This window comes from Podarcis gaigeae (assembly GCF_964106915.1).
Source record: "Podarcis gaigeae genome assembly, chromosome: 8".
NCBI classification, from domain to species: domain Eukaryota; kingdom Metazoa; phylum Chordata; class Lepidosauria; order Squamata; family Lacertidae; genus Podarcis; species Podarcis gaigeae.
Window position 1 is genome coordinate 76840379 of NC_139684.1, and position 16326 is coordinate 76856704.

The 16326-nt window shown below is 44.2% G+C and overlaps 1 long non-coding RNA gene across 1 annotated transcript; it reads left to right on the forward strand.

Annotated features, from left to right (window-relative positions):
• The first annotated feature begins 10650 nt into the window (after positions 1 to 10650).
• Positions 10651 to 11426, forward strand: LOC310851985. Its single transcript, XR_014567934.1, has 2 exons — positions 10651 to 10915; positions 10962 to 11426. It is a non-coding gene; the product is annotated as an uncharacterized lncRNA (long non-coding RNA).
• The last annotated feature ends 4900 nt before the right edge of the window (positions 11427 to 16326 follow it).

A 16326-nucleotide genomic window follows, 5' to 3' on the forward strand; every position in this document is an offset into this window, starting at 1 on the left:
TGTATCCTCATGTTATCCGGCAACTTCAGCCTGAAAGCTAATGGGTTGACCTGCTGTGTCACCTCAAAGGGGCCCACCCTCCTAGGCTGCATTTTCTTGCAACCCCCCCCCCCCGAGGCAGCCCCTGAGATGACAACCACACCTTGTCCCCCACTTGGATAACCTCCCCCGGTCTCCTATGTTTGTCCACCGCCTTCTTGTACGCCTCCTTGGCACTTTCCAGAGTCATCTTGAGCTGTTGGTGTATGGCCTCCACCTCTTCTGTGAATTGTTCTGTGGCTGGTACACTCAATTCCTCCTCCTCACACTCTGGAAAGGCCCTGGGATGACATCCGTAATTGGCAGGAAAGGGACTCATCGTTGTGTTCAGCATTATTGTATGCAAACTCTGTGTTCAGCATTATTGTATGCGCTAGCTTCTCCACCCTATCGTTCTGCCGCTGATTTACGTAGCAGCACAAGTGCTGCTGCAAAATGGCATTTGCCCTCTCCGCCTGTCCATTTGTCTGCAGGTGCCTGGCTGTGGAAAAGCTCACCTCTACCTGCAACAAACTCATGATCTTGCACCAGAAACGCAAGGTGAGCTGTCTTCCACGGTCAGAAATCACCCTAGAAGGGACCCCATGCAGCCAAAAGATGTGATTCAGGAACAATTTGGCAGTTTCCTCAGCTGACACAGCATGAGAGCATGCCACAAAGTGGCACATCTTGGTGAGTAGGTCCACCACCACCAGGACTGCCATCTTACCTCGGGCAGGTCCATCATGAAATCTATGGACACCATCTCCCATGGTCTCCCCGGTGTTATTAAGGGTTCCAGCAGCCCAGCCGGGGCCGCCCTTTCCCTCTTTGCTCTTTGACACATGTCACACCCTCGGATATATTCCCGCACAGCCTCCCTTACCTTGGGTCACCAGAAATCCCACTTAACTAACAACATGGTCTTGTGTTGCCCAAAGTGCCCAGCTGTAGGGATGTCATGGAACTGCTCAAGGACTCTGACCCTCAAGGGCTCTCCCGCTACATACAGTGTCCGTTTGTAGAACAGCCCCTCTTTCTCCTCAAAGCCCCCAGACCCTCCTTGAGCTCCCTAAATTTCCTTTGAGCAAAATCATCGTCTCTGTTGAGTCTAACCAGTCCTGCCTCCCCTGCCAGTGTTCCCCCACAGGCCCATTTGTCCTCCTGGAACATTTGTCTGGCCACTGGGGGCCCTTCATCTTCCATGTACTCAGGCTTCGTGGAAAATGCGTCTGACCTCACATTCTGCTCTCCAGGAACGTATTGGATCTTAAAGTCAAAATGGGCAAAAAACACCGCCCATCGGATCTGCCTCTGACACAGCACACGTGCAGTGTGCCAATATTCCAAGTTCTTGTGGTCTGTCCACATCTGGATCTGCTGCTGCACCCCAAACAGAAAGTGTCTCCTGCTGCGTGACATCCCCCTGAATTTCGCTGGTAAACATTGCATCCATCGCCTCATAAAATTTCCACATGTCCTGGAGGGCATTGTTTCCCACCGCTATCAGGGGTCTCACCCATTCCCAGGCTGCACTTTCTAAGTGGGAAACTATGAATGCCACCCTCTCCTCATCATTGGAAAATTCCTTCTTTTGTAAGTCCAGGGCGTATTTAATCTCAGTGCTAAAGGCAAGGTACTCTTGAGGGTTCCTGCCAAATTTGCTCACCAGTGCGGCATCTTTCGCCCCACCGGAGTTGCCATGATTTGCTGCTCCTGCAATCTGCGCTCCTCCAGCCTCGCTGCGAGGCCAGCAATGTGCACTTCCAGCTCCACGTTCCACTGCACCGAAGCCGGTACGTTCCGTGCCGCATCTTCCTCAGCGCCTCTGCCTGCAGCTCTTTGCTCCTCCGGCCTCCCTTTATTCTCTTGCCTCATCATGCCGCTCTTCACTGCTACACGCGAGCAACCGCAAAGACTCCTGGATTGCTGTCAGATGCTAATGGTGGTTGCTTGTGAGTAATCAGGCAGGACTCCGACCTGTCTTTTACAGGTTTTATTGTGCAAACTATTTACAGTGCAGATCTACAAAGTTCATGTCTGTCTTAGTCACTTGCAGATTCTGGGAATGCCCCCTTCCGGCTTCTCCCCCAATGTAAGAACTTCGGCACCTGAAGCCTCCTCCTCCCCTCCTTGCGTTTCACCCCTCTGCACAAGTTGGGCGATGGAAGTGGCATGTGTCCCTCCTAGCCTGCCTGGCGAGTTGAGGTGCTGGGGCTCTCAGCAGCATCCTCAAGCCCTTTCCTCTCTTGGCTGGCCCCTTCCCTCTCTTCTCCACTGGAGGTGTGGCTTTCCCCACCGCTGGAAGAGGAACTGCTCTTCAGAGGTTTTGGAGGCTCTCTGTATCCCTACGGCTCCCCTGCCTCCCTCCCCTGTTCTGATGGCAGTCCCCTGACATCAAATGCTGGTTCTCAGATCTGTTTCTTTTGGATAAAAATGCAATTATTATTGATTGCTTTAGCTGAAGAAATTACAAAAATAAAATACATAAAATTGGATAAAAACAAAATAATATACACTGCACAGCTAAAATCATTATTGTAATCAGACAATTTGTTAGATAAGAGGTTTCTCCTCTGAAGAATTTAACTTAAGGCATTTTTTTCTGCCAGAGTTCATGTGGGTTCTCATGTGGGTGCCATTGCAATTCTAAGAGAACAAGGAAAGAGAACATGATTGTTCAAATCGATTGGCAAGGTGAAAAAATAATAATTGACGGGATTTATGCACCTAATGAAAACAAAACTGTTTTTTACAAAAATTTGGAAGAAATATTGTTGGAATATATGGATCAAAAGATAATTTTGATGGGAGATATGAACGGGGTAATTTCAACAGAAATGGATAGACTGAGGGACAGTGGAACAAAAGAAGGTAAATTACCCAAAACATTTTTTGAATTGGTTAGAAACTGTAACTTAACAGATATTTGGAGGTTACGACATCCACTGGAAAAACAATTCACATTCTATTCAGAACCAAATCAGTCGATGTCTAGAATCGACCAAATTTGGATCTTAGGTGAGCTAATTCCAAGAATTTCTCAAGTGGAAATTGAAGCAAGAGTAATCTCAGATCATAGCCCGATTAGATTAGAAATGAAAGGCTATGAGGAAAGAACATTCAGATGGAGAATGAATGATTATTTATTTGATGACCAAAAATTTGTACAAGAGGCAGAGAAGAAACTGAAAGAATATTTCGGTGATAACTGTAACAAAGGAATGAGAATGAGTATAGTGTGGGATGCAGGAAAGGCGGTGATGAGAGGGTTTTGTATACAACAAAACTCGATCAAAAAGAAGAATAGAGAGAAAGGGAAGAGAGAGATTTTAAAACAGATTATGGAGAACGAACAAAAGCTAATCAAAAAACCAAATAATTTGAAAATTAAACAAAGTATTAAGGCCTTGCAAATTCAATTTGCAATGCTAATTAATAAGGAGGTGGAATGGAATATCAAAAAATTAAGACAAAAAAACTTTGAATTCGCGAATAAATCAGGAAAATGGCTTGCCTGGCAGATCAAAAAAAGAAAAGAACAAAGTACAATTAAAAAAATCAAGATAAAAGAAGAAGAGATAATCAGTCCTAAAGGAATTAGGAAAGGATTTTTGGATTTTTATAGTCAATTATATAAGAATAAAGAGAAGAACAACATGAGGAAAATAGAGAGATACCTAAAAGAGAAAGAGGTGCAAAAGATCTCGACAGAAGCAAGGGAAAGGCTGAACACCCCAATAGATAGTGAGGAAATTAAGATGGCTATAACAGAGTTGAAAAATGGGAAAGCCCCAGGACCAGATGGGTTTACAGCAAGGTATTACAAGGAGCTGAGGCTAACCCTGACGACACCACTAAAAGAAGTACTGAATAACATTCTTAAAGAGAGAGAGATTCCAGAAACCTGGAAGGATGCATTTATAACCTTTATCCCAAAAGAGGATGCGGACCCAACACAAGTAAAGAATTATAGACCGATCTCTTTGTTAAATACGGATTATAAAATCTTTGCAGGAATAATGGCAAAAAGATTAAAAAAGGTACTACAGGGAATCATTCATGAAGACCAAGCGGGTTTCCTTCCTGGCAGACAGATGAGGGATAATGTGAGAAACATAGTAAATACATTGGAATATCTGACAGCCAGGAATGAGAGACGAGCAATGATAATGTTTGTAGATGCCGAAAAGGCATTCGACAATATATCATGGGACTTCATGTTGAAAAATATGGAATATTTGGAGATGGGGAACGATTTTCTCAACGGAATAAGGGCTATATATAACGAACAGAGAGCCAAATTGATAGTAAATAATGTGATAACAGAAGAAATTAAGATATCAAAAGGTACCAGACAGGGCTGCCCGCTCTCACCCTTATTGTTTATAATGGTTTTAGAAACTCTTCTGAACTCAATTAGGAAAAACGAAAAAATAAAGGGGGTAACAGTAGGCCAAAATGAATATAGAATCAAAGCCTTTGCTGATGATTTAGTCATAACGGTGGAAGACCCGATGAATAATGCAATGGAAGTACTAGAGGAAATGGAAAAAATTGGGGAGGTGGCAGGTTTTATATTAAATAGGAAAAAAACTAAAATTCTAACAAAAAATATGGGCCAAACAATGATGGAGATGTTACAGCAGCAAACGGGAATTGAAATTGTCAAGAAGGTTAAATATTTGGGAATATGGATAACACCGAAAAATATTGACTTGTTTCAAAACAATTATGTCCCGGTATGGAAAGGAATTAGGAAAGATCTGGAAGGGTCGGGAAGGTTAAAACTATCCTTTTGGGGTAGAATAGCAATGATAAAGATGAACGTGCTACCCAAGATACTATTTTTATTTCAGACGATCCCTATATTAAGAGGAGTAAAAATCTTTAAGGAATGGCAAAGAATTATTTCAAGATATATCTGGCAGGGCAAAAAACCAAGAATTAAATATAAACTGTTAACGGATGCAAAAGAAAGAGGAGGATTTGCCCTGCCAGACTTGAAGTTGTATTATGAGGCATCATGCCTTTGTTGGATAAGGGAATGGATCATACTCAAAAATACAAAATTATTGGATTTAGAGGGATTCGATAATAGATTCGGGTGGCACGTCTATCTAGGACAAGAGAAGAAAAGGGGATATAAATCGTTTGAAAATCATATATTCCGGAAATCTTTAATCGAAGTTTGGGACAGATATAAAAATATATTAGAAAGGGGGGTACCACATTGGTTATCCCCACTAGAGGTAATGGGAGTCAAAAAAATTAACATGAGAAGCAATTGGATTACTTATGGAGATCTGGTGATAAAAGAAGGAGAGAAATGGAGAATAAAACCATATGAGCCAGTAAAAGAACATGTATTTGATTGGCTGCACTATCTTCAGATAAGTGAGATGTTTAAAAAGGAGGTGAAAGAAAAAGGGTATAATGAAAAAGATTCGAGGTTTCAATCAGAAATTGTCAATAATGACTGTAAATTAATATCTAAAATGTACAAAATCTTATTGGAATGGCATACGATGGATGAAGAAGTGAAAGAGGTAATGATCCATTGGGCTAGAGATTTAGGGTATAGTATAGAGCTGGAAGAATGGCAAAAAATATGGAATGAAAATCTGAAGTTCACCGCATGTATAACGTTGAAAGAAAATGCCATGAAAATGGTATACAGATGGTATATGACACCGGCCAAGCTGGGAAAAATGTATAAAATCTGTAACAAATGCTGGAGATGCAGAGAGAAAGAGGGAACGTTCATGCACATGTGGTGGGAATGTAAGAAAGTGAAGGGATTCTGGGAAGCAATATATAATGAGTTTAAAAAAATGCTGAAGTACAGTTTTGTAAAGAAGCCAGAGACCTTCTTGTTAGGGATAACCAGAAAGGAAATAAAAAGAAGGGACTTTAAACTCTTCCAGTACGCAATTACAGCAGCAAGAACACTGATAGCCCAAAGGTGGAAACAAGAACAAGTACCGACCCTGGACGAATGGAGAAGCAAACTAACAGACTATGCGGAACTGGACAAATTAACTGGAAAAATCAGACTTCAAAGAGATCATATGTTTTTGGAGGACTGGGGAAAATTTAGAGAGTATTTGAAAACTGTATGTGAGGAGAATATAATGCTAGTGTGTTTTAAAGAAGCTTTGTGAAATTTAAGGAAGATTGCAAGATGGTAAATGAGGATAAAAATTCTTATTTATAAGCGATACTTGAAATAAGGAATGTGTAGATAAGAGAATAACTTTGGATGATTTTCAGGGGAGTTGAGGGAAGTTCAACAAAATAGAATATGTGATATGTAGAATTAAATGACTAGAGTTTTTTACGGGAAAATTCAATTAAAAATAAAAATAAAAAAAAGAGAACATGATGATCTCCAACAGCTCCTTTTCTAGAAAAACCACTGATGGGCAAAAGATGTGGAACATAACATATAGATGATAGATTGGGAATGATAATGAAAAATGATATAAAATTTATGGCACTTAAGGAGAATTATATGAAAATGATGTACAGATGGTATTTAACTCCAGTCAAACTATCAAAAATGTACAAAACAAAAGAAAATAAGTGTTGGAAGTGTAAAAAAAGCAGGGGGTACGTTTTACCACATGTGGTGGCAATGTAAGGTAATAAAAAGTTTTGGGAAATGATCTATAATGAATTCTTAAAAAGTTTAAAATAACATTTGTTTAAAAACCGCAAGCTTTCTTAATAGGTATAACTGGAATTGATACACCGAAAGAATACAAAAATCTGTTAGGTATACAACAACAGCCGCATGGAACTTGATGGCCCAACAATAGAAAGAAGAACAAGTCGCAACCAAAAAAGATTGGGAACTTATTTTCTTTTCTTTTCTTTTCTTTTTTATTGATACACCAAGAAAAAAGAAAAAAACCACAAATCTCAAATTACACATAGGAATAACCATAGACACACAATTTTCTTAACAAACAATAAAACATATATATATATGAATGGAAAATATTTATTGCATATTTACAAAAGAACTGTAAGGAAATTAACACAATAACAGGTTCTACAAATAAAACCACACCACTTGTAATATTAAGGACAATGTTGAAAATTGGGAATAATTAAGGATAAGGAAATTATAGACATGTACAACATAAGATAATACAAAAGAACCAGGGGAGTGAATGGAGGGAAGTCAAAGGATCTGAGTTATCCCAAAATAAGGTGTGATTGATTATGCAGAGTGAGACTTTCCTGCCCCCCCCACTCTATTTTATTCAAGTTACCAGTGCTGACAACTTCCAAAAGGAGAAGCTCTGTAAGCTCACAGATAGTGCAAATGTATTTATTCTCTTACAGATTCAGCTTTTGAGGAGATCCTCAGATTTGTGCACCATAACAGATTTGTGGACTGACTTCTTTTAAACTGCTTTTTAATTGTATTTGTTATATTTTAAAATTCTTTTTAACTGTTTTTATGTGGGGGTTTTTCTGCCATTGTGATTGGATAACCGGGTTGCTGGGGAAATTGTATGTTGCAAATTGGGTGGGTGGGACAATAGTCTTTAAATATTGGTGCACTCTGGTTTCTCTTTGCAGAGTGCATCGGATCACCCGCCCGCCCACCCTCTTTTCCGGTTGACCTTGCTTTGCCTGTCATGGGGTCGTCTGCCTTGGCGCAGGGGCCTAGTAGGAATTTTGCCATTTGGTGATTGGCTGTGCCATTTGGTTTTTGCCTACCCCTCAACAATTCGTCATAACTTGTAAGGTTGTGGTTAGGCATTGGTTATAAAATGCTGGTGGAGGAGGGGCCAGGATAGGCTGTGCCTGCCCCTCCTATTGCGCTGAAGGTAATTCTGTTAAAGGAATCCTGGGGTTTGCCACAATTTCATCCAATCCCTGTCATGGGATCAGTGCCATCCAATCCCTGTCATGGGACCAGGGCCGGCAAGCTTTCGGGGAGCTGCTGGGGTGAGCGGCGTGGGTCCGACGCTTAGCTCAAATGACCCCCAGTTTGACTTTCCTTTCTACTGTCTACCGATCGGACCTCGGGATGTCAGTTCTGTCCCAGGCAGAAACGGACGCCTCGGACAGAGCGGTGGGGGCGGTCCTATTACAGCGAGACCCGCAAGGGGACTGGAGGCCGTGCGCATTCTACTCCAGGAAACTTAGCAAGTCAGAACAGAACTACACCATCTGGGACAGGGAGTTGCTGGCCATTCATGCAGCCTTCAAGGCGTGGCGGCACTTCCTCATCGGAGCCAGACACACAGTGCAGGTCCGCACGGACCATAAGAACCTGTAATACTGGCGCACGGCGCGGTTCCTGAACCAGAGACACATCCGCTGGGCGGAGTTCTTTGCGTATTTCGACTTCTGGATAGTATACATCCCGGGGGACAACAACGTCATGGCGGATGCACTATCCAGGAAGCCGCAGTATCTTGAGGAAGCGGCACCGGTGGCGGCCAAACACATTTTCGCACCAAAAGCGTGGGCGTGTGCTTCAGCCACCGTGGACCTGGACGTGGTGCGTCGCGCGCTGCAGACGGATTCGTTCGCACAAGCCAAGATGGAGGAGGTGCAAAGAGGTACAGCGAAGGACGACGAGTTCCAGATACGCGACGGACTGCTCATCCGCAAAGGGGGTCTCTACGTGCCGGGAGACGACCTCCGCGCGAAAGTCCTGCAGCAGTTACACGACGCGCCCAGCGCTGGGCACTTCGGCAAAGACAAGACAGCGGAATTAGTAGCCAGAGACTTTTGGTGGCCCAAGATGAGAGGAGAAGTCGAGGATTACGTCGCGTGGTGTGACACATGCCAAAGGGCCAAACCAGTACACAGGGCGCCGGCGGGACTGCTGGAACCGCTACCAACGCCGCTTGAACCGTGGGAGAAAGTAGCCCTGGACTTTGTCACAGATCTGCCCAGCTCAAGAGGCAAAACAGCGGTATTCATGGTCGTAGACCTGTTCACCAAGATGGCACACTTCATTCCTTGCGCGAAGGTGGCTACAGCGGAACAGACCGCCAAGCGGTTCATAGACCACGTGTTCAGAGTTCACGGCTTACCGAGGTCCATCCTGTCCGACCGCGGTCGCCAATTCGTCTCGAGCTTCTGGCAGAAGCTGCTGGGCATCCTGAACGTCAAGATCAACTTAGCATCGGCCCGACACCCGCAGACCAACGGACAAGCAGAGAGGGTCAACGCCATCATGCAGCAGTACCTGCGATGCTACGCGAACCAACAACCCTCGACCTGGGTGGACTACCTACCGCTGGCCGAGTTTGCCTACAACAACACGAAGCACATGACGACAGGGGTGACGCCGTTCTTCGCCAACAATGGGCGGCATCCCAGAACCTTCCCGGGATTAGAGACGAAGGGGGAGGGGGAGCCACAGGGAGCAGAGCACTTGGCAGCCGAGTTGCAGGAAGTCCACGAGCAACTCCAAAGGAACTTGGAACTAGCAAAACACGCCTACAAAATGCAAAACAAAAAAAATTCCTTCCAGTAGCACCTTAAAGACCAACTAAGTCAGTTCTTGGTATGAGCTTTCGTGTGCATGCAGAAGTGTGCATGCACACGAATGCTCATACCAAGAACTGACTTAGTTGGTCTTTAAGGTGCTACTGGAAGGATTTTTTTTTGTTTTGACTATGGCAGACCAACACGGCTACCTATCTGTAACTACAAAATGCAGGCAGACAGGCACAGGAGAGTCGGGGAAGACATCCAGGTGGGGGACTGGGTCTGCTTAGCAGCTCAGGCAGTGCCGGCCAGAACGTTAGCTAAGAAGAAGTTTAGACACAAGCAGTTAGGGCCTTACCAGGTCGAGGCACAAATCAATCCAGTGGCTTTCCGGTTGACACTCCCGGAGGGCTCCAGAATGCACCTGGTCTTTCATAGGTCAGTGCTCACACCCTACAAGGAACCCCACAGGTTTCAGGCACCAAGGGACGCACCAGACCCACTGAGCAAATCACCAACAGGGGAGGGGTCACCGAGGACGACGCCACTCAACGAGGTCACAGAGATTTTAGACTCGAGATGGGGGGAAGAGGGCATTGAATATCTCCTCGCTGAGGAAGGTACCCCAGCCAGCACCAACAGGTGGGTACCGGACTATGCCTTGGAGGAGCGCTACCTCAAGGACGAGTTCCATGCACTCTTCCCACACAGACCTATGCCAGCAGATTTTTTCGACGGCTGGCTGTTCACACCCACACTTTCCGCCAGCACGTTCCAGGGGTTCTCATTAGCTGAGGAAACAGCGCCAGAATCGAGCTCCCCAAAGGGATCACTCTCGAGGTTTGGCCCAGACCGCTCTTATTGGTGGGAAGATCAACCGGAGGTGGGGCGGAGCAGGGGACTCTTTCACGCAACCTCGCCCAAGGAGACAGGGGGAGGGAAGGACATGGACGTGTTGGGGGAGGATCCTGGGTTCGAGCACAGCTGCAGAGAGATGGAAGCAGAGGAGATCGACGTCGACAAGCCGATTACGGGCTGGCCGGATCCAGCTGGATGGCTGCATGCCAGGGGGACAGAACGGTATCCCGCGCTCACCCCCACAGTACTGGAGCACCCGAAACCCACTCCCGAAGAGGGGGAGGGGGGAAGGGGGGGCTTCGAGGGGGGATGGATGTCAGGGGCTCAGGAGCTGAGCCACAGGGGAGAGAGGAAATGGAGAGCGAAGGGGAGGAATCTGAGGGTAGCGGAGGAGAGAATGACAGTGACCCGAGAGATTCCATAACCCTCTCCAGTGAATCAGAAGATTCCCAGAAGGGGGCGCCGACGGCCAGGGAAAGGGGGGTCCCAGGGGGGACGCACCAGAAGCAAGGGGCCAGCGGAGACTCCCAAAGTAGTAGCTGGAGATCAGGACCAGTTTCCCCACCAGAGCGTTGTGGGGGGGGAAGAGTCCCTTGGGTCAGAGCCAGCGTCCGCTCCAGCAGGGAGGGAAGAGGAGTCAGGGCTGGCCACGCCCCTGTCAGAGAGTGAGGGAATGGAGGGGAAGTCAGACCCAGTTAGCATCCCCGGAGGGGAAAGTAGCGACAGGAGCAGTGTTACGGTCAGGAGGAAGGTGTCAGGCTGGGCGCCAAGTTCAAATGTACAGGCGCGCGGGACAACTGACGACCCGGAGTGGGAACCAGGTCCTAAAGCCCGCCGGAGGGAGGGGGAAGAATCAGGAGACTCAGCGTCAGAAGAGTCTAGGATGGGCAAGACCCCAGCGGACAGGCGGACCCAGAGGAGGAAAGAGCAAAGGAAGAGGTGGAGCAAGGCTAGAGTCTTAAACTGGTGTATGGGGGGAGGAGACTCAGACGCAGCTTCGGCGGTCTAGAGTTTGAGACGTAGAGCTGCGCGCCGCGGATGTAAAAGCGAAGCTGAGCTTAAATAAAGACTGTTTCCTATAACAATGATCTGGCGTTGGTCCTTTGTGAGCTGGGACCTAGGGCAGCTCTGACAGTATCCATAACGGACAACACTACTTTGTGACCCACAAAGAGGATGTGGTAACTATCAATGCATGTGTATCCCTTTATAGATCACATTTTCCGCTGGGATATGCAACAACAGATATTCAGAGGCTTACTAGTTCTCATACTGGAGGGAAAATAGCTATCATAACTATATTAAAAACAAAATACCGTACTGATAAGTTACAAAACTGACAGTGTAAACTTGAAGGACCCCATGGATACAAGCAGGTTCCAGGTTCACCTGATTTCTGGGAAGAGCATGTGTGTGACATGCTAATTGTTTATTACTTTGTGCCTCGTTAGGATTAGTTTGTTTCCAGCTCAGCTTTAACATAAAGCCTGAGGGAGGAACACATTTATTAAAAGTACCTGCTTACTGAGAGTGTAAATGTGGTTGAACTGGAAGAGGCACCTGGCTGACTCCCACAGAGTTGCATCCAATATGAAAAAAGAGATTTGTGTTACAATATAAAAATATAGGATGCACTCCCTATTTTCATAATTTCCTGCTCCTCACTGGACCAGTCCTTCCCAATTGGAATCCTTAGTCACCCTTCCTTGGCCCATGAATTCCTCCAAGTCAACTTCTTCTTCCAGAGGTCACCTGTTGGTTCATTCCTCATTGGCTTCTAATCACTCAGGCATTATGAGGGTCTTCTTGAGTATATGCTTCTTCCTTGAAGAGTTGGTTTCGACTACTGCTTAGGCTAAACAATACAGAGGTGTGGGAGCAGTGCAATGGTTGGGTAAGCCCCTTCTTCCAATCTGAAAGAATTAGCAAAAGGAGGTGCTTCTGGCAGGAGGTGTGAGGACTCTGACAGGATCCTGGAGTCAAACGGCCTTTCCCACAAAGCCTTTAAAGCACTAACTAGGCTTTGGAAAGCAGCCCTCCTGTCTCTTTCCCAATGCTGCTGCCACCCCAGGAGCTACTTCCGTGGCCCTTCTCTGCTGGCAGGGAGAAATCAGGACACCCTGGAATCAAGGCACAACCCAGGACAGCTTAAGGAATTCCGTAGCCATTCCGGCCAAATCAGGACTGCTGAGGCGTATGCATTTAAATCAGCTTTAAAATAAATTTGCCTCCAAGGTGAATGGAATCTTGAAGTATAAGGAGAATATGAGAACATTTACAAAGCAAAATGGTCAGAGCTGGAGGCCCATAGGATTGGCGTAAACGTCCACTGCCTTTTGAATATGACTTTTTGTATGTTGTGTTTTAAAAAGGCTAAGGTACCTGGACATACAAACATTGTTAGGCCCAGCAAGTCTCTTTCACCACCTGTTCTAAATCTTTTATCATTTCACTTATTTGAGAGATGTTTCATCTTGTATTGAGGTTAGATGATATAACCATGCATTCAAAAACTGTCAAATCTCTGCTTGCCTGCAGTTTTACATTAAAAACAAAACTTTGATGCTTTATATCAGGAAATGCCATACTTCCCCATTCCAAACTATTGATTTGAAGGATACACATTGTAGAAGCAACTTTTTATTTGCCACAATCATTTATATTTATCATAATAACCACAATGATAGACAGCACTCTTTTCTCTGTGTACTGCATCCCATTTCCCTCCATGAACAGCAAAAAAAGGGAGAGAGAGAGAGAGAGAGAGAGAGAGAGGGGGGGGGAATAGACAGGGATCCAAATGCCTGACTCTCACCACTAGGAATCACCCTCACATTGCTATGAATTATTGAATTCACAAAGAGGAGATTTATGCTGAACCATAATTACCCAACAATGTGAGGCTGGTGTTAGATATGTGAAGCATTATAATAGTTATTTCAACTGGAAAAGCATTTGAGGCAGTGGAGAGAAAGGGAAGTGCCAGAGAAACCAAAACTCCAAAGTATACTTTGAGGAAGTTGCAATACAAAACTATACAGACTTATCTGTGAGTAAGACCCATTGAAATCAGTGGCACTTACATCTAGATAGACAGGTATAGAATTGCACTGGAATCCCTTTGAAATAAATGGTTATTAGTTCAACCAAAAGTGCATAGGAGTGTGCTGAAATCCCTAGGAGTTTGCTCCAATCCTTCCAGCCAAATATATTTATTGGTGAGGGATGGGGTGGAAAATTGAGAAATATCTTTCGCTTTCAAGGAAGGAAGCAAACTTCCTTTGAAACTGGAGGTGGAACATAGATATTGTGGGTTATTTTGCCCTGCCTGAGGTTGTCTAATCCTCTTTTCAAGTAATCTAAGCTGGTGGCCATCACTGCCTCCTATGGAAGTGAGTTCCATGATTGAACTATGAACTGCATAAAATATTATACAGCACATAGCTTCTGAACTGCACTAAGCATGCTTCATCCCTCCTTTCAACTATCTCAGCTAAAATATTTGTGATATTATGGGGTTAATCATTAAATAGAATACTTTTCTTTTTTCTTTAACTTACTAAACACAAGCAAAATAATTAAGCAACATTAGGTTACCTTCTCCAGGACATCGGAAATTTTTGTTAGGTCTAATTGGAGATTAATCTATGTTTGCCACAATGGCCACAAGGATACTCCTGGCCCAGAAATGAAAATCACAGGAGATTCCAACATTGGAAGAATGGTGGAGTAAGATGGTGGAATACGTTGAGTTAGCAAAGCTGACGGAGAAGATCCGGAATCAGCGCGACAAACTGTATCAAAAGGACTGGAACAAATTTGTATTATATATGAAAGAATATTGTAAATATCTGAAAACATTTGTAGCTGTGAGTTGAAATGTTTTGTAATGACAATATAAGGAACTGATTTACATTTCATAAAGGGAAATATAAAAATAAGAGAGAAGGTAAAAAAGTGGTTATAGAAATGCTAAGAATAAAGTAATTACGTACTGAAGTCAGAAAAAGGGGCGGGAGGAGGTCGATGCTCGGCTAGAGCAATGTTTGAGCATATGGATTAATGAGCTATAGATAACCCACATCAGCAGTGAAAGTCACAGTTGGATAGACCTAACAGTAGACTAGTCACATTTATGGAAGAGGCTATCAGTGGCAATTAATTTGATGGATATACCATTTCCATTTGCTCGGGGAGAACAGGGGGAATGGGTGACTGCCCTCCTGTCATGATAGTCCTGTACCCATGGACATCTGATCAGCCACTCCAAGAAGGATGCTGCTAGACTGCAGGGTTCTTCTTGTCTTCTGAAAATGGAGGGTGGGATTTGAATCGGGGATAAACAACTACGTAGCTGGATTCAGTTCAAGACAACGTGGCTAAGTCTAGTCATCACTAAACAAATCAGCTGGCTCAAAGTATCCTCTGCCTTTCACAACAATCTGACACAATTAGAACAAGGAGGGGCAAAGTTCAGTAAAATGATTTAATCAGCTCTCAGTAATAATCTTAGAGTCACTGTATTCTATTACGTGCCTACCAGTGTGTCCCTGGCACCTTTCAACAGCCCTGAGCTATGTCTAGCTTTGCCAGCTGAGCAGTCACCTGAGCAGTACCTTGAGGCTTTGATTGCACTTTGATTAGTAGCCTGGAAGAAGAGAAAAAGTATATTGTTCCTTCCAACTCAGTAAGCGAAGGCAAAAAAATGATGAACATAGTCACATGGCCTCAATTGACTTTGCAGCCTTCTTGGAACAAGTTGCTCATTTGGAGCTGTTTGTGGTCCCGCAGTAACATTACCTTACAGTCAAAAAAATAAATAAATTCCTTCCAGTAGCACCTTAAAGACCAACTAAGTTAGTTCTTGGTATGAGCTTTCGTGTGCATGCACACTTCTTCAGATACACAGTTTAATTTATTTTGACTATGGCAGACCAACACGGCTACCTATCTGTAACTGGAACTGGAACTATGGAAATTACCTTACAGTGTTACCTCTGGTTAAGAACTTAATTCATTCTTATCCTTAGGCGCACTTTCACTAATGGGACCTCCTGCTGCGCACGATTTCCATTCACATCCTGGGGCAAAGTTTGCAACCATGAGCAGCTACTTCCAGGTTAGCGGAGTTCGTAACCCGAATCATTCGTAGTCAGAAGTGTTCGTATCCAGAGGTGAAGATGATGATGATGAAAATGTTTATTCGGCTTTACGCCCATCATAAAGCACAACACAACAAAATATATCAAATGAAATAAAACAGTGGACTCGTACAAGCCACCAGTAATATAACACAATTCACAGCTCACAAGGACAGATATTAGCAATTCAAAAGAAAAAATTAAGATTAAGATTTAGGCACTACACTAAAATCAATATCTGATGTCATTATAGAAAATTCTTATAACTATCAATAATCTGCTAACATTCCATTCCGTCTCTTATACGAGAGGACGGCTGTTAGGAATTTAGCAACCTGTAGGGTAATATAAGGATCCACATCTTGAAGAACCCAGGCAAGCTGTAGGTCTACTGGTTTGTCAGCCATAGGCTGAATTATGGAGTTTAGTATACTAGCACGAGCTGAACTGTACATAGGGCAGATAAACATGACATGCTGTAGAGATTCAGATGTTTTCATTTCACAAGCACACATTGAAGGGACTTGGCCCTTAGTGAATCTATGTCTCAGGACATTTGTTGGAAAAACATTGAACCTAGCTCTAATGAAGGCATATCGGTGAGACGCGGCCATAAGCGATGTTAAGTAGGACGGAGCATGGTAGATAGGGATTATGCCAAAATTTAATGGTGAGCAGACTCCACCACCAGCTAAGTAATTTTGGTATAGCTCCACATCATCCAGCCTTTGATTTATGCACATTTAGATCCAGTTTGAGCAATTCAGTGGGCGAGATCTCATAGGACAGCAATTTGGCATGGATTTTTCCTGACCACAAATTTGTGAAGTCATCCCGCCACATG